The following is a 17,184-nucleotide window of genomic DNA, read 5'->3' as shown; positions in this document are numbered from 1 at the left end:
CATAAAGTCAATCCTTGTTCTTCAATGCTGTTTGCTCATATCTGAGTTTATGCATGTTTCTCTCAAATATGATATTCCAGTCAAAGCCTTGGTAATATAACCAGTGTTTCCAATTCTGTCCTGCTATAAGGAGAACAGATTCTTACTGAACTTATGCAAATAACTATATTACCATGAAAGTAAGAATACTCACTCATAAAGAGTTTTCAAATTCTGGAAGGATCAGATAGGGAGAAAAAGATATTGCTTCAGTTCTGTTTACAAATTGCTATAAGTTATAGTTTTTTAAGAGAAAGGAGAAAGAAGTTTCCTTAAATCTGGAAAAACAAAATATTAAAAACTCAGCAACATTTCAAACAAAAAGCCATAAAAATTATAATCATCCTCATCCGTTCATTCAGTCATATGAGACCAACTCTTGATCTAGCAGTTTTATGAGGCCATCAGTTTCTCCATTAGAGTTCTGTAATTTCTTACCCAGCTCAATTTTATAATCTGAAAGTTAATCAGAAACCTGCATTCTAGAGCAAGTGTCAGAATCCTTTCCATGAATCTCTCTGAAGACGAAACATATTTGCAAAAAAAAAAAAAATCAGAGTAAAACAAGAACTGTCTGCAAGAAACACTCAAAAAATGGCAATTGACAAAGATATTTGGCTATTTCTGTGACATAACATTTTAAGATAATAACTAGAATTATGTTTCATAACCAAGACAGATCAGAATATTAAGAATGTTATATGATTTTTAAAAAACATTTATCCACACAATATAATCTAAGAAGGCTTATCATCACTTATTTCTCAATGCTGCCCATGTAATTTAACATACCAAATAAATCTAATTAGTTTAATATCTCCCTCTTTACAGAAAGAGAGAAAAAATTCTTTGATAAGTTCCAGGGCCAATTGGAACTTGGTCCCCCAAAAATTCCCAAAGTTCTTTTTAAGTCAAAAGAAAGACTTTACCCAGGATTCAAACCATGCGGGAAGTTTGTGAAAAAATATCAGAAGGGTTTAAAACACCTGGTCAAATAGGAAACAAAGCTCAGTTATCCATTCAATCAAGGTGACAACAGAAGATGTCAAAGTAAAAAGATAGAGTTAAACAGTTAAAAAAAAATACCCCTAATAGAAAGACTTCAGCCTCTTTGAACATAGGAAATTATTTTAACAAAACATAGACTTTCTGTCCCCTAGGTGGACTTACCGAAAGGCAAAGCAAAACCCTCTATAATCTCTTTACCAACAGCAGACCAAAAGTTCAAGATAATCCTTCCAAGAGAAAGACAAATTCTAATTTTTTACCAGCTTACCCTTCATATCGAAACTCATTCATTTAATTGAATTCATTTTAATCTTAGCCAAGTTTACCGTGCAGAAAACTCTTTCTTCAGGGTTTTACTTTCACAAACCTTCTGTCATTTGCTTTTTACATTCAGAATTTGTCCCGTGCCTTCTTTCCTTTTTTTCTTTCCTAGTACTTTAGGACAAATTTATCTTTCTTAACAAAAATATTTCCATTCTTTATACCTTCTTTACTGAAAACATACGTCATTTTTTTAATACAGACTGTATATAAGCATGTACTTTCTCATAGAAAATTCCCCAGCATGTCACAAAACACCTTCATCAATAAACCCAAGCATCTCCAGTTTCTCTGAAATAAGAAGCCAAAGGCAGACAAATATATACTTAGTAATTAATTTTAACATTTTATCTTATGTAGAAATGACCTAGATATTCAATAAATTTTTATCATTTAACTTAATTTAGCAAAACCCTAAGGTTTCAAGTTCCAAAAATGTTTTGATATTCCAAGTACACATACCATAACACATAATTATTGTTAAAACGTTCACTCAAAAAAACTTTTATATGTTTTACATCTATTTAGTTTACTTGTTCCCAATAATTATATTTAAATTGCCTACAAAATTTCATTAGACATTAGATAAAATCAGCTATTATTCTAAGTTACTATTTTTTACTGACAAGTTTTGTAACAGAGAAAACATGTCTGTATCATATCCAATGTTGATAACTCTGAAAACATGTTTATTTAAATCAAACTAGCAAACTTATACAAGCTCTGATTTACCAAATCTCATTTTATATCATGTTAACTTGAAAGACATCTGGGCTAGTTTTTATTACATTTAGAAATGATTTATATAAGCACTTACTTTAAGCCAACTAAATAGAGCTCCTTTAGAAATTATACCATCTGGAGGCAAACAAATTTATAGACAGACTCACATACAGATAGACACAAACAGAGATATTTAATAATTTTAGCCATGTCTCAGGTACAAAACTCAGAAGAGTAGTTAGATCCAAGTTGCATTTTTAGCAGATGGAACTGCTCAGATGGCTGAAGATTTTTACTAAAGATTCTTTTCTTTTTGCTCTAAGGATCCTTTTCAGAGCTGTTTTTGAAGTCATTTTGTCTTTTAGGAGCTTCTGTATATTAATCATTGTCTCTGAGAGGTTTGGAATCCTCTCTTTTAAAGGTGACCTTAAGGTGGAGTTCTCTGATACAAAGTTTCCCCAGAATGGCCATTACAATACCAAATTATCTCAAAATTTTACCTATTTCCACTTGCTTTGTTTTAGATCAGGAATTTTGGGGGAAGTCGAAGTAGGGGAACCCAGCAAGAGAGGAGACAGGAGCAGCAGATTTGGTTTTGTTTCACTAGCACGGTTGCTGGTGCAGCTATCATTCTCCAATCTGGCATGTTTCTCACTTAGTTTTTTTTTTTTTTTTAAAGAGGCAGTAACGGATTTCTGATTTCATTTAGAAGCCTCAAAAAATTAAAATAGGCTTCCCATTGGTTGTTTAATTTTGTAGCCCGCTTTTTCCAATTGGGTATGCAAATATACCAGGTAAACTGAAATTGCCCCATTTTGGCCATTTTAAAGTGAAATCTCCTTTAGCTGGTTTAAGTAACATTGGCTGAAGGCTGGATTTAAATGCTCTTACAATATCAGGCAGGGGAAATGTTCCCCAGTGAGACACACTGTTTATCCCCACAATATAATCTATAATAAAATCAGGCAAAAGAGATGCAATCATTTCACATAAAGCCCATCTAAATATACCAATTTTCTTTAAAAATTTTATCTTGATTTTATCAATTCTTATACCTCTAATCATAGCTTCCTTCAGGATTTCATTAACAAATCTCAGTATTATAATAGTGTATAGGGGAAACATTCCCAGCCAGACATAATATCCTTTTCCAAAAAACACTCAGGCAAAGTGGACATAACCTCTTCATATAATACTAGCTCAAACATTTTAATCTTTAGAATCTTATCAACTGTAGGGGCCTAATTGTTGCTCCAACTGATTGTTGATCGAGTTTCTCATTGTGATTTCTGCCTTCTGGCTTTTTAAATTTTTCCAAATTGGAGTAAACAGAATGGTCTCGTTTGAGGTCCATTAAAGTTGGTGGGCTAGAAAGGGGCCCTTTTGGCCCACCCAACATTAGGCAGTGTTTTATTAAAACTTTTGTTTTAACCCCATTAATGTCCATTCTATTCATCTTCCCATTTTTTTTTTCAATAAGCAGTTAAAGATTCCTATCCTGCTGGGATGAGTCCTGTGACTTCTCTTTCTGATTCCTCTTTGTTTTCCCCCCTTTTCCTATTTGTCATACTTACCCCACTGTCTTATTTATCCTATTTTAAAAAAATTTCTGCCTTGTTGAGAAGAGTCCCTTTATTTTTCTCTGCTACTTTTTATTCTTTTGTTAACTTAATGCTTTCATTAACATCTATAAGACCATGAGAGGAAGCTGAAACCCCAAATTTCATTAAGTTCTTAAGACTAGTCATCATATTTTCTTTTGAATTTGGTCTTTTCATAGGTACCAATAAAACAGCTGTTTATGATGAGAACTCTCTAAAAATTTTTTTCAATTTAGAAGTTTTTCCAATTTAAGGATCCGTTGTCAGGCCATTTTCTCTGCAGAGTCTAAAGAATATATTTGCCATGTGGTATTACAAAAGAATATCATCTTTTTCTTTTTCATAGATTTATAGCTGAAAACATTCCAATTTTGCAATACATAACCCAAAATGTTGCCAGTGAGAATTGAATGGTTTCCCATTATGACACTGTCCACACACACACAAGTATCAAAACAAATGGGGCCAAAGACTTCCTCTGTGAGTTAAAAATCTCTAGCTAGCCCTTTCAGCAAAATCAGGCTCCCCCCCAAACAAACTCCAGTAACCTGGAACAAAACGCCTGAAACAGAGGCAAACAAACAAAAGGACAAATAAGAATTCAGTCAGTTATAGTGAGGAAACTCAACAAAAACATTACCAATTTTGCTTCCCCCAGTGGGACTTGAACCCACAATCAGAGGGGACCTGAGGAAGAACCCAGGGCTGGTAGGACTCAGATGCGCGATCAGCTCTTTCTTCCTTTGGAGGGTCCTTTTCTGTTCAGTGTCACAGATTGAAACAAAAATGAAGCTGAGCATTCAACAGCACAAGCTTTTATTCAGTGGCCAAAGAATGGAGAAATGGGAACTATGTTCACAAATCAACTTTTCAGCTCTTGGGGCAATTAAGCAGCTGTTATAAGGGGTCAAGGTAATGGAGAGGAGGAATAGTCATAGTTATTCGGGAAACTAGGCAGGCTTTTTGGGGGATCAAGGGTGCCACCTATTTTCTTTCCTTATTTGGTTATATCCTGCCATTGCCATGGCAGTCGTAAACTGTCATGGCACCAGTGGGTGTGTTCTGTAGCATGGTAATGTATTATAATGAGCATATAATGAGCTGCGGGGTCTATGTCAGGTCAAATCAGACTGCCATGTTGCCTTCAACTGGTTTTAACTGGTTTCGACTGTATGTCTCAGCCAAACCTCCTCCTTCTGTTTGTGGTTTCCTGTAAGCTAAAGACAATATGTTAGGCTTGTTCTGAGCAGGGTTGTGGTTAATGTCTTATGGGGCCAGGGGCCGGGGTAACAAAAAGATGTCCATTGTAAACCAAAACAAATAGAGCCCAGAGGGCTGCAAGGTGTAATAGACCTCTGATTACCCATTATTTCTGGCCAATCCTGTTGGAAAAGGTCAGTGCAAAGACAAAAGCAAAAACTGCCTGCTACATGCCAAAGACGTCTTCCCAAATCCCGAGCAACCCTGAAAATTGGGCATAAATGCTAATATGCCTTCATTCACCACCCGGGCTGAAGCTGTGCAGCTGTGCTATACATTGTAGCAAGAAAGGGAAGGAGAACTAACACAAGGTCTGAAGGCGTGAAGTTCCAAGCTCAGACTGCCAAACCCAAGGAGGAGAAGCGAGATGGAATACACTTGAGCTTGCACAGCTTAACAAACCACCAGTGAGTCCCAGATTAGCCTGCTGCAATCACTAGCTGATGACCTCCTTCCAGGGCCAAATTCTTAAAGAACTTGCTTACAGCTCCCTGTCTACCTCTCAAGTTTTCAGGAAGACACAACATAAATGACAGACAGTGAGCTGACTTAGGTCATTCACAACCTCGCCTCCGTTGCTTCCTTGACACGACCTCGTAAAAGGTCCAACCCTAGAACAAGGGAGGAATCAGTACCTACAGTTTAGGTGTCAGTCCCGAAGCCTCAGACATTCTTTTTTTGTGTGTGTGTGAGGAAGACCAGCCCTGAGCTAACATCCAATCCAATCCTCTTTCTTGCTGAGGAAGACTGGCCCTGGGCTAACATCTGTGCCCATCTTCCTCTACTTTATACAGGACGCCGCCACAGCGTGGCTTGACAAGCGGTGCCTCGGTGCGCGCCTGGGATCTGAACGGGGGAACCCCAAGCCACCGCAGCAGAGCGCGCGCACTTAACCGCTTGAGCCACCGGGCCGACCCCGTCTAAGCCTCTGACATTCTTGGGGCTTCCTTGGTGGAAGAGTAGTAAACAGAGCTGCCGGCCAAGCATTGACTCACGGTCAATTCCATGTTTTGCAGTCGCATCCCGGAGCCAGGGCTGAGTAGTAGAGAGGTCTGATCTCAGCTTTTAACTAATGCACTTAACGGCTGTGACAATGTAAAGTTATGCCTTATGAGAACCTGGATAGGTAAATATTGTTTTCTTTCACTCTAAATTAAATCGTATTCTTAACTCTCTCTGCTATGGCCTATACAGTTCCTTCTTCTCCAGAGCCTTGACTCTACAGAACCCCCCAAAGGGAGGAGAGCTGCCAGGATGAATGTGGCGCAGAGCCTCCTGTGGGCAGGCACTGTGATGCACACACAGAAACCAGCCCAGTTATAATGTTCCACCATGGGGGAACGCAGCTGGGCTGGGCTGGGGGTAGGGGTGATATTGAATAACTTCTAAGATCCACATGGTAATTTGGCTTCTTTATTCTATTTCACTGTGGATGGAGAATTTCCTGTCTGGTTCAGATGGCTTTTTGGAGATAGAAAAACGCCAATTAATTTATAGTTGGAAAAAGTTCTCAGCTAATTTCCTCATCAGTTTACTCTGTCTGACACAAAATTTCCCGGTACCTTTGAAAATTATGTTCAAGGAATTTCTTGTGAGTGTCAGAAGTGAGGGTCTAAGCTATATAGTATCATGACCCCCAGAAAGCCTGTTTCAGTATTTTATAAATAAATCACACACACCTTGGATTTTCCATTTTAAGTTCCTAGGATGGCTCATTCACCATTTCCTTTACCCTAATTAATATGCTTACATAATTAGGGATATAGCCTTATTTATTAGTCTTCCTTGGCAGGTTTGAAAGGTACTTTTTGAGTAGAAGGTAATCAAACCTAAGAACTAATGAATTAGACATTCTACCTATTCTTAGACAGAGAGCTCTATTAATCCTGGATTAAAATAGAAAGTGCTGACTTTCCACTGTTTATACAGGGTTAAAGAAAGAGAAAATAAATGTTATTGAAAATAAGATTCTCTATAAAAATAAAAAATATGTGCTATATGTTCTAGTTTAGCACTATGAACAAAAAGATAAGAGGAAGATGCCACTTTTAATTTTGCAATTAGTTAGGAGGCTTCCTCCAACACCCAGTCCAAGTTCTCCTGATCTTAAGCAAGCATCTCCATGGGGCAGCATTGTTGCCAGATGAACCAAAGCTTTAGTTGTCAGGAGCCAGAGCATTGGAGGTTGCCTGTGGGAGTTGCATTGATCTTCCATTAACTTCTACCTCGACTTGTAGTGATCTGAAAAAGGTTTTGGGAGACACATCTGGGTTCCATACATACTGCCTCTAGTCCCCATAGTGACTAGCAACACTTTTTCCAGAAGGTCTCTCCTTCCCTCTCCTACTCCTCATGTGTCACATGTCTTCAACCCCAAGGTTCCAAGACTTACCCATCCTGGAGAGAGAAAGAGGTCATATTCTATTTATACCCACACCTGGCTGCCTCACTGCTCCTATCTCACATCCATTTCCTCCCACCCCATCTCCCTAGTCTTCCCCGCATATTTCTTGGAGTCCCTGAAGTGTCCACACATACTCAAAAACAAGCCCACTCATGTCCTTCTCATATGTCCTCTGTGGTGTGGTCTGCTCTCTGCAAGGTCACTTGAGCCTGAAGGCTCAGCACTGCCCCCATTGTCAGTGTCCTCAGGGGCATGCTGCCCTGTGCAGCAGGGCACTCTCTCCAGATGACCCCAGTGCTAAGAGTCTGTCCAAGTGCCAAGATGATACCATGTTCCCATTAGTCCTCACGCCATCGATCACACCATGTTCTGGATAGCAATGGGGAGACTGCCTCTCACTTCACAGGGCTCAGAAGTCCTGTAGGTATTGGCTAGAGAAGACAGGTAGAAAACCTGATCCCCCATCTCTCCCACTTTTGTCTCTGACATGGGCATCCCAGACTTCCCAGCAGGTTCTCCCCACCTAATTCATGTGAACTAACTCACAGAAGAGCATGGCCAGGGCTTCTCAGACCAGGCAGTCAGGTGACTCTGCCAGGTTTGGCCTTGAGAGAGTGACAGGCTCACTCTGAGGGAAAGAAGAGACTGGAGTTTAAGATTTCAGCTCAGAAACAGGGTAGTCGTTGCCAGAGGAGATGGGGATCCATCTGGCTTGGGGACTGTCACCTTGATTTGTCCCCAGTCCCTATATCTGATGCATGAGCCAGTGGGGTCATGGAACTGCAAGGAAAACACACATGAAACACTGAGTCTCTGGTTCTCTTTTCTCCCTTCCATCCTCCTGAGATTAATGAGCTGTTACCTGTGCCCTCTCAGGCCTCAGGGAGTCTCTAGTTCTACCCTTAGAGAAGAGGGCCATGAGGAGACACCCAATCCCCGCTGTTGTTGGAAGTCTTGGTGAAGCAGGGCTGAGGGAGGCTGACCTCTCTCAGACCTACCAAGTGGGGCCAGAGGGTGTATCTGAAAGCTGAAGCGCTTAGGCAGCTGTCCAGGAATAACACACACCTGTGTGTGCTGCTTTCCCAAACAAGCTGTATTTGCCACAGCAACAGCCTTCCCCATTCAGCAGACCAGACCGCTAAATGTGAGAGGCTGCCATGTGAGCAGATAAAACGAAGCAGAGAGGGGAAAGCAGAGCATGAGCAACTTCTCCACTCCCAGAACTTTGTGGTCATCTCCTCATTGTGCCAACCCAACAATGTCATCATACTGAGTGTCTCCAATACACAGATGTGGAATTGACCCAGCTTAGCTTGTTCATAGTTATTGAGCAACTTGGTTGTAGGGGTGGGTAGGAGATAAACCCAATTCTTCTGAAGACTCGGCTCATGCTCTTTCCTCCATATGCCCTGCCTTATCCTCTACTGCCCAGCCCAACAGGGCTCAAGTATACCTGTCATAATGCAGGGGCCAGGGTAAGGAGGAGCTGGGCATTCTCTACCACTACCTCCCAGATTCCTTATCTCCGCTCACCTGTCTGAAGTTCTTCACTTGGCCACACCACCTGAGAGACCACCAGTCAACTGTCCTCTTTGGTGAATCAGTCTCTTCCTATATTATATATAGGGGTGAAGGGAACCATACCTAGATATGATGGTTTTCCTTCTCTTTTGCCAGCTTTTATAAAATGTACATAAAATGAATTTAAAAATCCATATTTCACAAATACTGCGTGATCTTTACTGTCTTGTGCAGCCAGCTCTTCGCTATGGACTTTTGTTTCCTTTTGCACAGCTGGTGGTGGGAATATTCATATCTTAGGAGGCTGACTTTGTGGAATGTGTGTCCATGAAGCTTAGGTCCCTTCAACCCTGGCCATGGCTGGGGAGATGGGAGGTTGGATATGAGGTGTGTAGGGGAGGAAAAATTCTTCTCCATCTTCTTAGGGTGTCTAACTGGGCCTCGAGTTGAACTGACTTAAAATAGATTAACAGGAGAAAAGCACGCAAGTTTTACTAAATTTTTACATGTATGTAGGAGCCTTTACAGGAGAATGAAGACCCAAAGAGGTAACCTGAGCAGAATCTTTCATATCTTTTAGACAAAGAAACAGTAAATTTTTGAAGAATTGATAGGCATGGGTTTGGGCTAGGGGTAGTAAATTGTGGAGCAGTGACTAGGAAGATAAGAGCTAGTTAACAAAGTTTGTTTGTACAGATTTCCTAGATTTTCCATCTCTAATGATAAGAATGTCTTCCTCTTTGTATAGGGAGAGCACCATGCATATGGGCATTTTATGTCCCAATTTCAGGAAGAAAAAGGAGAGTCAGAGTCCACATTCTCTTTTGATAATCTCCTTTCTGATGTAAATGGAGTCGGACCTCTATAGGTTGTATTTGTGATTTAAGAAAAATTGTAAATGCATGTATTTAAATATAGATAAAGATTTACAGTGAAAAGTTATATTCCTCCCCATCCCTGGCTTCCAATCCTTCCCACACTGTTTCTTCTCCAGAGGGAACCACTATTATCCTTCCTAGAGATATCTCTCTCTTTCCCTCAGTCTTTCGCTATCTATCCATCAAACTATCTGTATGGGTATTCTGGTAATATTCTGAAAATATTCTAACTTAATGCTTGGATAAATTCAAGATCTTTTGGACTGTATTTTGGACTGATACATATTTGGTTAAATGGAAGTTACGTATTTGGGCTGTTTTCTGATCTTCTCATTGTATAACTCTTTAATATCTGTTTTATTTCTGTTCCTTGTTTTAACATATGGCATATAATTTTATACTAATTGCAGAATTTGGTAATTAAAATTTGCATTTCCTAGCATCACAATGAGTCCTTGTTGATAGGCACATATAGTTACATGAAACACCCATCTATTCATCAATAATTTATCTTCAAACACGGTCATCTCTATAACGTCTTTCCTCTGATATACTATTGGTAGAAGAAGACAATTTGGCAGTGAGAAAGCAACAGTTGTTATCGAATTTGCTTTCTTTTGGAAGAGTTGCAACAATATTCTCCCATACTCTGATCCAGGAGAGATATTAGATGGATTGCTGTATTATACTTGCATTTGGAATTACTTCCTCTGTTTTTACTCTGCGTGTTTATTTTCTGTCAGCTTGTAATGTCATAACATTGATTGGTGAAGTAATGTGTTATTCATGCCATCTGGTTTCATTCCATTAGTGCTATCAACAATAGTATTTAGTCTAAAGAGATACCATTATGTCAAGACCTCTCTGCATCAGCTTGTCTTGTTTTGAGGAACCTGCCTGGCCCCTAGGACCAAGCTCCCTCAGCAGTCTCACATGGTGAAACAGACCCTACATGGAGAGCAGATTTTCTAATTTCAAGAAGTCACTCCTGACCTCAGTGGAGGCTCCTCAGGTTCCCAGAGCCTCAGAGTTAGTCTTTGAGGATCAATGAAGTAGGTCCAAGAAGCTGGTTAAGACCTCACAGGGGCTTCTGGAAAAACATATGCAGAGCTCTGGACAAATGTGTGATATGCTTCGGTTGGTTACTCAGCTGTTATTAGGAGTTTTTCTACCTGATTCTGTCTCTGGACCTGTGTGGAACTTCATTTCCTAATATGTAAAATGGAGCCCTTGGATCCAGCAGGAGAGATGAAGTTCATTCACCCGTGTCAACTAGCATCAATAGAGATGGCTCTGATGCTGTACTGAGAAGGCTGGGAAGCCTCGTCCAGGCTCCAAGAGAAGGAGTGCTATGATTGATTAGCAATATCTGAGAGTGTAAGAAGGGGGCCTGGTGGGATGTCTACAATGTACTTGCAGACCTTGGAGAAAATCATTAAGATCTCTTCTTGTCTCCACTCACCTTAGTCTGCTCATTTATTATATCTGTTGATTTCTTACTATGTATAAAGCGCAGAGGATAGTTATTCAGGAAATACAAAGGTACAAGAGAGGGTCATTACCTTCAAGCAGTTTAGAGTCTGAAAATGGAGATAACACTTCTGTTTAAAGTACCAGAAACAAAGCAGTTTGTGACAAGTGTCCTGAGAGAGGTACATCCAAAGGAGTAAAGGGGCTCGGAGGAGAGAAGACAACACTTCCCATTGGATTAATGAGAAAAGGTGAGCCTTGAAATACACGGATTTTTTTTAAGGCAGAATTGAGGAGGGTGGTAGAGTGTTGTGAGGAGAGAACAGAATTACTAGCAAAAGTTCATAAGGGGAAAATGCAACAGGGTGGGACCAGGGAGAGGCGCATGAGGCACGTAGGGCACAAAATGTAAGGAGGTGCTTGCACAACCCTGAGAGTGAATGCCTTCTTTAATCTCATACCCAAAGTGCTTCATCTCCTCACTTCTCACCCTGAAATACAAGGAATCCAGGAAGAATGGTCAATGGAAGGCTGTATAAGTATTAGGGAAGATTTGGAAGTTGAGCAGGAAAAGTAGGCAGGAGACAAAGTTACAGCAGGCATATCTTGAGCACCTGAGGAGTTGGATTTCATTTGGGAGGCAAAGAGAGGGCTATGACTTCAGTTTACCTATGACGATTATTCTGGTAGGAGAGCAGAGAATAGACCAGGATTCAACAAGCAGCAAACTTCAGAAGGAAGAGAGGGGCAGGGAGGAGTGCTGAGAAGTGATTGTGCTGTCCAAGTGGGGATATCAGGGCTGGAAATACAGTGTAGTAATTGGCGTGGAGAGGAGGGAACACATACAAGTGAATGTTTCAAAATATGGATGGAATTTGGCAATCAGTTTAAAGTAGGGGAAGGAGAGCAAAGAAGAGAGAGGACTGAGTTGAATGCAGTAATCTTTAGGGAGAAGATAAAGAAACAGTGAAGAGAATCCAGAAGAGAAGAAAGTTTGAGGATTGACGAAGTGGGAAACAGTGTCAGATGCTACAGAGGATAAAGACTTTGGCTACTGAGGAGAGTCAAGAGATTTGTCAACATGACCAGGGAGAGAAGTCTCAGGAGCGTGCTGGCGGCAGGAATGACTATAGTCAGTCTTCAAGGGGTTAAGGAAGGAGTTACAGGGAAGTAAGGGCGGAGAATTCAGAAGAGTCCTTTGAGAATTGGTGGTAAAAGGAAGAGACCGAGATGATTTATGTTTAGTATGATTATGATCCAATCTATTTGTAGCAAGAGACGGAGAAGCTGGTGGAGAGAGGGATGCAAAGGGGATGGAAGGTGACTCACGAGGCTGCAAAGAGGGAAGAGCGGAGAGTCCAGATGGAAAGGAGGTAAGAAAGTGGAGGCAGAAGAGAGAGCTTCTGTAGTTAAGGTGGGTCACTGCAGTGGCTCCTTGACTAGACTGTCTTTCCTTCCCTCCTTTCTTCCCCTCCTCTTCCTGCACATACTGGTCCCTGCATGTCCTACTTTCGGCTCCCTCATTCAAAGAAGAAAGGGGTTGCCTTCTGCCTGGACTCACCCAAATGTTGAAAGGGTCTCACATCAGCCTGAAGCTCCTATACCTCTAAACTGAGGGAGATGAGGGTCAGAAGGAGGAGGAGGCCTCCGAACTATATGTTGCTGTTGGAAGTCTTTGGTGAAAATGCAGTAGGGCTGAGAACAGTGGAAATTTGTGTCCTTCCACCCACTGAGCTGCAACACAAAGTCAGGGATGAGAGGGACCAGGGACTGTGGGAGCCTCAGCCCTGCCAGAAACTGACATCAGGAGAACCCACACCATGTGTACCCTAAGTGATGCCAAGTTGTTACCTAAGCAAGTCCGTGAAGCAAGGGAACACCCTCCTCTGACCAACAAATGACTCCTTAACCAGGAAAGCCTTGAGTGACTGAGACAGAGGGTGTTGGTGGGCACTAACTCTTATTACGTGCTTTCATTAACTCATTCATTTTTCAACACAAGTAACAAATGCCTTCTCTGGGCCAGGCATGTGCTAAGCATGAGGAACACATCCTTATAGAGATTACAGTCTAGGAACTCGGTGCTGGCTGGTGAGGGTGCAGTCCACTTTCAATTCTCCCCTCCCTGCTCTGGGCCCAGCACCTCTGGTAGTGAGGGCAGGGAGAGGCAATTGGAGAGCCAGCAGGGGTGCTCCCAGGTCACCTGCTGGTGGTGAGGAGGCGACCTTGGTCTCCTTCTGGCTGGTCTGATTCTCTCTACTGCTGGGCCGCTAGGCAGGTGCAGTGGTCTTTGCCTATAGGACACATGTAAGTTTCTGGGGATGGGGTTGCACTTCGTCTTGTCCACCTTCATTTCTTGGAACCCAAACTCCCGATATCCATGTTAAGCTCTTCCAGGATGTCTCTCTTCATGCAGCGCTGGGGTGAGAGTGGGGCAGGGCTGCAATAACCAACCAGCCGGGGGCTGAGATTTCATTTCCCCCTTCTTGAGGGCACTCCTCATGTAGATAAGTGATTTTCTGAATCACACACTCCTCTTGGTTTTTTGGAGGAATATGCCCCCTTCCCTCCCCAATGGCAGCAGGGATGGGGGAGGCATGTATAACTTTTGGCCGTGTACACTGTGTCCCATAACATGTCTTACTTCATGTGAGATAAGGGTGACTGGGCTGTTGGGAATGGCAGGACCAGTTTGTAGCCTCTTCAGAAGGCCTTGGGGAGATGGTTGACTTCTTTTTAGAAAGTGGGGTACTTTATTTTTCACCAGGGGTCCTGGTTCCTAATTCTGGGGATATAGGAAGAGACTCTCCCTGTCATGCTTCATTTGTCACAGTCCCTATAATGCCACCACTTAGAGGTCCTTTGGGCAAACAACTGACCTCGTACATTGCTAATACCCCTAGATGGGTTAAAGGTCATTCATAACAGTTATAGGTTATTAATAAAGCAGTTTTGCAAACTGCCTTAACTTAATCCTGCCTATCTCAATAATTGTGGACAGGTTTGTGATGGGGATGACCAGATAGTAAAAAGATACCAATCTTAACATGCCCTCATTGCAATGCACAGACTGGTAAGACCATGAGACATTGGGATTATAAGGCATCTAACTGAGAAGCAAGAGCAGTGTTAGGAAGACGGACAAGCAGATATGGGAGAAACTCAGCAGGCTAAAGTGGGAGAATCTAAGTAGAAAGAAGGCAATAGAAAGCCTTGGGAGATGGAGCTTGTAGTGTTCAGCCCAGACCACCATTTATGTCAGGGATTCTTTGGGAGACCTAGGTTTATCCTCTAACTCAGGTAAACTCTAGATCAAAGACTCTGCCCCTGGAGCCCATCTCCTAACTGTATCCTAACTCCCAATCACTCCAGGGCAGGAGCTGGCACTTCCCGACTGCTGCCACTCAAAGCCCCACATCCCAAGAGTCAGAGTCACTCTCCTGGAGCTAACCATCCAGTCCTGCTAGGTGTCAGTGTGTTGCCTTACAATGGAGTATCCCCACGCCTGCTCCTGCTCCTGCTCCTGCCCCTTCTGAGTCTCCTAATAAGGCTGCTCCAACAGGCCTGCTATGTGCTACATGGTCATTAGTTTTTTTGCTTGATCAAAACCATATTCACTGAATGATTGAGAAAATATGTTTGTGTCCTTTGCTCTGTCTGGAGATACTGATATGGAAGGAGGAAAGAAACTAGGTGGGAGGACCTTGCCTCTGACCTGTTGGTATCCTGAGTGCCTTGTATTCATGGGCTCACTGTGGTGTGCACATTTGGTTTTGCCAATCCACAGGGGGTCCACTAGAATGCCTAAATGGGAAGAATGACACAGCCCAAGTAATGCCACAGATAAAGTTTATTTTGGACAGAAACTTTTTAGAAAGGAATTACTTCACCATTTTAGATCTTTGTCTTCTAGGGCTGCAATTCCAGGGTTAAGGAGTAGCCAGGAATGGATTGTGGAAGAGTCTTGTTATGCAAAGCATCAGATTCACAGATTCATGAGAAATCTTCTGGGGCTGGTCTCCAGACACGCTTAAGAAATGTCCAGTCCATCTTTCACACGGCCACCAGAGGCACGCTATTAAAGTACAAATTTGATCATGACATTTCCTCTGCTTAGAAATGTCCAGCAGTTTACCAAACTCTTTGATAGGCAACTCATTCCTCTTTGGACTCTAGCTTGGCTGACTCTCTACAGTCCCCCTGAGGTGCTGCAACTTCTACCTACCACAAGCACTTTCCCATATCCAGTGGAGGGTCCACACTTCTCCCATCATGTGAATTGCCCTTCCTTCCTCCAGCAAACTTTATGCATCCTTTAAGCTCTCCCTTATATGTTCTCCACTCTCTGACAACTTTCCCTACCTCCCTCCTCTGAGGCAAAGCCATTAACTCCTCCCTTTGCTCCCACAGAACTTGGTGGAGATCTGTACAAAGCACTAGCGACACTGGGTTGTAATTATTCCTACAGGTCTGCCTCCCTGACCTGGTTGTGTTCACCTTTTTGTCTCAACTCCAGCACAATGCCTGCCTGACACAGGAGATATTCAATATATCATAGTTCCCTTTCCTTTCCCTCCTCCTCCCAGGATCACCCATTTTCCAGCAAGAGTTAAGCCTCTTTGGTCGGGGAGAGGAAAGAAGGTAAGAAACCTTTGGTTAATAATGAGCTTTGAATCTAGGGTCATGGTGACTTGTCTCAATTGAGCCCTCAGGGTTGTCCTGGGGTAGGGCTTCACTTCTAGGAGAGGGCCTTAGATAATTCAGCCAGGTGACCTGCCATTTGCTTCCAGCCCCTTTCTCTTGGATTATCCAGTAGACAAGTGAGCATTTTTCTGCCCCAGCAAAGTCCACTGGGGAGTTGTCCACCCCTGTGAACAGCTCTTGACTGAATTATACTCACTTGGAGGATGGGATATTTGCAGACATGACCACATCCATTGCTGCAGCATTTCATTCCTTTCGGACACGATTCATCTCCTGAGCATGCTTCAACACAAGTCCCAAAGACTCCTTTAGGCACCTTAGGGCAGACTCCAGGTCTTTCTCGCCCTGAAATACAAAATGGTTTTTGTGGGGTCTGGAATGGTTACTAAGACAGGCATAAGAAGTGATAACTGGCAGGATTCCCACCTCTTCCACTTCTTCCTTCCGGCTCCTGGACTCCTCCATTAGCCTCGTTGGCCACACTCTCACTCTTAAGCCCCTATTTTCATAGTCTGGCCCTTAGGAGAATGTTCTCCTGCCCCAAAGGTTGCACAGTCCCAGCAGGAAAGAACCTGCACTGTCATAACCCTCTTCTTTGCACCTTATAAGAAGGTATTAGACAATCATGGACAGCCATCTCCCCACCTCACAGGTACCCCATGTTCATCCTGGAGCTATTCCCCATTGGAGTCCCACATCCAAGGCACACCTCCTACTTAGAGAGAACCTTACTCTTTACCCCCAACTCTAATCAGACCCAACACAGTCTGATAAGAAGAATGACAAAGGCAGGGTGATCACTCCTGGAGGTCAAAGGAAATGGGTCTGATCAATGCCAAATCTCCATTCTGCAGTGAGCACACTGCCTGCTTCTGTGCCAAACCATCCCCAGGTCTGAAGCTGGGCTCTGAGCCTTCTTTGCTCTCAGGGAGGATCCCCTCAGCACCCTCATCTCTGAAAGGAGGTCTCTTACCGCAGGCCATCTCCATCCCCAGGGTGATGAAGGCCACCAGAACCAAGACTGCACTTGTCTTCATGTTGGCCTTTGATGAGATGCACACACAGAGCCTAGCCCCAATTTATATCCTCAGTGTCACCAGAGAGGAGGGTGGGGCGGGAAGCAGTAGAGCAGGAAGAGTATAAAATATAAGCTCTCTGGGGAGTGTCCCCAGAAGATCTGGCTCCTTTGTTCTATTTCACAACTGGTTTCTCTCTAATTAGGGTGTGACTTCACGCAGATGCAAATGCCAAACAT

General features: G+C 42.6%; 1 long non-coding RNA gene across 1 annotated transcript; it reads right to left on the bottom strand.

Annotated features, from left to right (window-relative positions):
• Positions 1–15,068: 15,068 nt before the first annotated feature.
• Positions 15,069–16,984, bottom strand: LOC131416676 (uncharacterized). Its single transcript, XR_009222626.1, has 3 exons — positions 16,903–16,984; positions 16,126–16,274; positions 15,069–15,300 (listed from the first exon to the last, which is right to left on the bottom strand). It is a non-coding gene; the product is annotated as an uncharacterized LOC131416676 (long non-coding RNA).
• Positions 16,985–17,184: the final 200 nt, after the last annotated feature.

This window comes from Diceros bicornis, chromosome 18, assembly GCF_020826845.1.
Source record: "Diceros bicornis minor isolate mBicDic1 chromosome 18, mDicBic1.mat.cur, whole genome shotgun sequence".
NCBI classification, from domain to species: Eukaryota; Metazoa; Chordata; class Mammalia; order Perissodactyla; family Rhinocerotidae; genus Diceros; species Diceros bicornis.
Note: the sequence above shows the minus strand (reverse complement) of the source record. Positions and strands in the feature narration are given on the sequence as shown.